Below are 4796 nucleotides of genomic sequence, written 5' to 3' on the forward strand. Positions count from 1 at the left end.
AGGGGACAATGAGACGCAGGTAGCAGAGGCTGGAACTAGTCATGCTATGGATGGTGGTGTAGATGAGGCTGGGCCTAGTCATGCTATGGATGGTGGTGTAGATGAGGCTGGGCCTAGTCATGCTATGGATGGTGGTGTAGATGAGGCTGGGTCTAGTCATGCTATGGATGGTGGTGTAGATGAGGCTGGGCCTAGTCATGCTATGGATGGTGGTGTACATGAGGCTGGGCCTAGTCATGCTATGGATGGTGGTGTAGATGAGGCTGGGTCTAGTCAGGTTATGGATGGTGGTGTAGATGAGCCTGGGCCTAGTCATGCTATGGATGGTGGTGTAGATGAGGCTGGGTCTAGTCAGGCTATGGATGGTGGTGTAGATGAGGCTGGGCCTAGTCATGCTATGGATGGTGGTGTACATGAGGCTGGGTCTAGTCATGCTATGGATGGTGGTGTACATGAGGCTGGGCCTAGTCAGATTATGTATGGTGGTGTAGATGAGGCTGGGTCTAGTCATGCTATGGATGGTGGTGTAGATGAGGCTGGGTCTAGTCAGGTTATGTATGGTGGTGTAGATGAGGCTGGGTCTAGTCAGGTTATGGATGGTGGTGTAGATGAGGCTGGGCCTAGTCATGCTATGGATGGTGGTGTAGATGAGGCTGGGCCTAGTCATGCTATGGATGGTGGTGTACATGAGGCTGGGTCTAGTCATGCTATGGATGGTGGTGTACATGAGGCTGGGCCTAGTCAGATTATGTATGGTGGTGTAGATGAGGCTGGGTCTAGTCATGCTATGGATGGTGGTGTAGATGAGGCTGGGTCTAGTCAGGTTATGTATGGTGGTGTAGATGAGGCTGGGTCTAGTCAGGTTATGGATGGTGGTGTAGATGAGGCTGGGCCTAGTCATGCTATGGATGGTGGTGTAGATGAGGCTGGGTCTAGTCAGGTTATGGATGGTGGTATTGATGAGGCTGGGTCTAGTCATGCTATAGATGGTGGTGTAGATGTGGCTGGAACTCGTCATGCTATGGATGGTGGTGTAGATGAGGCTGGGCCTAGTCATGCTATAGATGGTGGTGTAGATGAGGCTGGGTCTAGTCAGGCTATAGATGGTGGTGTAGATGGGGCTGGGTCTAGTCATGCTATGGATGGTGGTGTAGATGAGGCTGGGCCTAGTCAGATTATGTATGGTGGTGTAGATGAGGCTGGGCCTAGTCATGCTATGGATGGTGGTGTAGATGGGGCTGGGTCTAGTCAGGTTATGGATGGTGGTGTAGATGAGGCTGGGTCTAGTCATGCTATGGATGGTGGTGTACATGAGGCTGGGCCTAGTCAGATTATGTATGGTGGTGTAGATGAGGCTGGGTCTAGTCATGCTATGGATGGTGGTGTAGATGAGGCTGGGTCTAGTCAGGTTATGTATGGTGGTGTAGATGAGGCTGGGTCTAGTCAGGTTATGGATGGTGGTGTAGATGAGGCTGGGCCTAGTCATGCTATGGATGGTGGTGTAGATGAGGCTGGGTCTAGTCAGGTTATGGATGGTGGTATTGATGAGGCTGGGTCTAGTCATGCTATAGATGGTGGTGTAGATGTGGCTGGAACTCGTCATGCTATGGATGGTGGTGTAGATGAGGCTGGGCCTAGTCATGCTATAGATGGTGGTGTAGATGAGGCTGGGTCTAGTCAGGCTATAGATGGTGGTGTAGATGGGGCTGGGTCTAGTCATGCTATGGATGGTGGTGTAGATGAGGCTGGGCCTAGTCAGATTATGTATGGTGGTGTAGATGAGGCTGGGCCTAGTCATGCTATGGATGGTGGTGTAGATGGGGCTGGGTCTAGTCAGGTTATGGATGGTGGTGTAGATGAGGCTGGGTCTAGTCATGCTATGGATGGTGGTGTAGATAAGGCTGGGTCTAGTCATGTTATGTATGGTGGTGTAGATGGGGCTGGGTCTAGTCAGGTTATGGATGGTGGTGTAGATAAGGCTGGGTCTAGTCATGCTATGGATGGTGGTGTAGATGGGTCTGGGTCTAGTCAGGTTATGGATGGTGGTGTAGATGAGGCTGGGTCTAGTCAGGCTATGGATGGTGGTGTAGATGAGGCTGGGTCTAGTCAGGTTATGGATGGTGGTGTAGATGAGGCTGGGTCTAGTCAGGCTATGGATGGTGGTGTAAATGAGGCTGGGTCTAGTCAGGCTATGTATGGTGGTGTAGATGAGGCTGGGTCTAGTCATGCTATGGATGGTGGTGTAGATGAGGCTGGGTCTAGTCAGGCTATGGATGGTGGTGTACATGAGGCTGGGTCTAGTCAGGCTATGGATGGTGGTGTAGATGAGGCTGGGTCTAGTCAGGCTATGGATGGTGGTGTAGATGGGGCTGGGTCTAGTCAGGTTATGGATGGTGGTGTAGATGGGGCTGGGTCTAGTCATGCTATGGATGGTGGTGTAGATGGGGCTGGGCCTAGTCATGCTATGTATGGTGGTGTAGATGAGGCTGGGTCTAGTCAGGCTATGGATGGTGGTGTACATGAGGCTGGGTCTAGTCAGGCTATGGATGGTGGTGTAGATGAGGCTGGGTCTAGTCATGCTATGGATGGTGGTGTAGATGAGGCTGGGCCTAGTCATGCTATGGATGGTGGTGTAGATGAGGCTGGGCCTAGTCATGCTATGGATGGTGGTGTACATGAGGCTGGGCCTAGTCATGCTATGGATGGTGGTGTAGATGAGGCTGGGTCTAGTCAGGTTATGGATGGTGGTGTAGATGAGCCTGGGCCTAGTCATGCTATGGATGGTGGTGTAGATGAGGCTGGGTCTAGTCAGGCTATGGATGGTGGTGTAGATGAGGCTGGGCCTAGTCATGCTATGGATGGTGGTGTAGATGAGGCTGGGTCTAGTCATGCTATGGATGGTGGTGTAGATGAGGCTGGGCCTAGTCATGCTATGGATGGTGGTGTACATGAGGCTGGGTCTAGTCATGCTATGGATGGTGGTGTACATGAGGCTGGGCCTAGTCAGATTATGTATGGTGGTGTAGATGAGGCTGGGTCTAGTCATGCTATGGATGGTGGTGTAGATGAGGCTGGGTCTAGTCAGGTTATGTATGGTGGTGTAGATGAGGCTGGGTCTAGTCAGGTTATGGATGGTGGTGTAGATGAGGCTGGGCCTAGTCATGCTATGGATGGTGGTGTAGATGAGGCTGGGTCTAGTCAGGTTATGGATGGTGGTATTGATGAGGCTGGGTCTAGTCATGCTATAGATGGTGGTGTAGATGTGGCTGGAACTCGTCATGCTATGGATGGTGGTGTAGATGAGCCTGGGCCTAGTCATGCTATGGATGGTGGTGTAGATGAGGCTGGGCCTAGTCATGCTATAGATGGTGGTGTAGATGAGGCTGGGTCTAGTCAGGCTATAGATGGTGGTGTAGATGGGGCTGGGTCTAGTCATGCTATGGATGGTGGTGTAGATGAGGCTGGGCCTAGTCAGATTATGTATGGTGGTGTAGATGAGGCTGGGCCTAGTCATGCTATGGATGGTGGTGTAGATGGGGCTGGGTCTAGTCAGGTTATGGATGGTGGTGTAGATGAGGCTGGGTCTAGTCATGCTATGGATGGTGGTGTAGATAAGGCTGGGTCTAGTCATGTTATGTATGGTGGTGTAGATGGGGCTGGGTCTAGTCAGGTTATGGATGGTGGTGTAGATAAGGCTGGGTCTAGTCATGCTATGGATGGTGGTGTAGATGGGTCTGGGTCTAGTCAGGTTATGGATGGTGGTGTAGATGAGGCTGGGTCTAGTCAGGCTATGGATGGTGGTGTAGATGAGGCTGGGTCTAGTCAGGTTATGGATGGTGGTGTAGATGAGGCTGGGTCTAGTCAGGCTATGGATGGTGGTGTAAATGAGGCTGGGTCTAGTCAGGCTATGTATGGTGGTGTAGATGAGGCTGGGTCTAGTCATGCTATGGATGGTGGTGTAGATGAGGCTGGGTCTAGTCAGGCTATGGATGGTGGTGTACATGAGGCTGGGTCTAGTCAGGCTATGGATGGTGGTGTAGATGAGGCTGGGTCTAGTCAGGCTATGGATGGTGGTGTAGATGGGGCTGGGTCTAGTCAGGTTATGGATGGTGGTGTAGATGGGGCTGGGTCTAGTCATGCTATGGATGGTGGTGTAGATGGGGCTGGGCCTAGTCATGCTATGTATGGTGGTGTAGATGAGGCTGGGTCTAGTCATGCTATGGATGGTGGTGTAGATGAGGCTGGGTCTAGTCATGCTATGGATGGTGGTGTAGATGAGGCTGGGCCTAGTCAGATTATGTATGGTGGTGTAGATGAGGTTGGGCCTAGTCATGCTATAGATGGTGGTGTAGATGAGGCTGGGCCTAGTCAGATTATGTATGGTGGTGTAGATGAGGCTGGGCCTAGTCAGATTATGTATGGTGGTGTAGATGAGGCTGGGCCTAGTCATGCTATAGATGGTGGTGTAGATGAGGCTGGGTCTAGTCAGGCTATAGATGGTGGTGTAGATGAGGCTGGGTCTAGTCATGCTATAGATGGTGGTGTAGATGAGGCTGGGCCTAGTCATGCTATAGATGGTGGTGTAGATGAGGCTGGGTCTAGTCAGGCTATAGATGGTGGTGTAGATGAGGCTGGGTCTAGTCAGGCTATAGATGGTGGTGTAAATGAGGCTGGGTCTAGTCAGGTTATGGATGGTGGTGTAGATGAGGCTGGGTCTAGTCAGGTTATGGATGATGGTGTACATGAGGCTGGGCCTAGTCAGATTATGTATGGTGGTGTAGATGAGGCTGGGCCTA

Source organism: Salvelinus namaycush, unplaced genomic scaffold, assembly GCF_016432855.1.
Source record: "Salvelinus namaycush isolate Seneca unplaced genomic scaffold, SaNama_1.0 Scaffold3516, whole genome shotgun sequence".
In the NCBI taxonomy this organism is placed as follows: domain Eukaryota; kingdom Metazoa; phylum Chordata; class Actinopteri; order Salmoniformes; family Salmonidae; genus Salvelinus; species Salvelinus namaycush.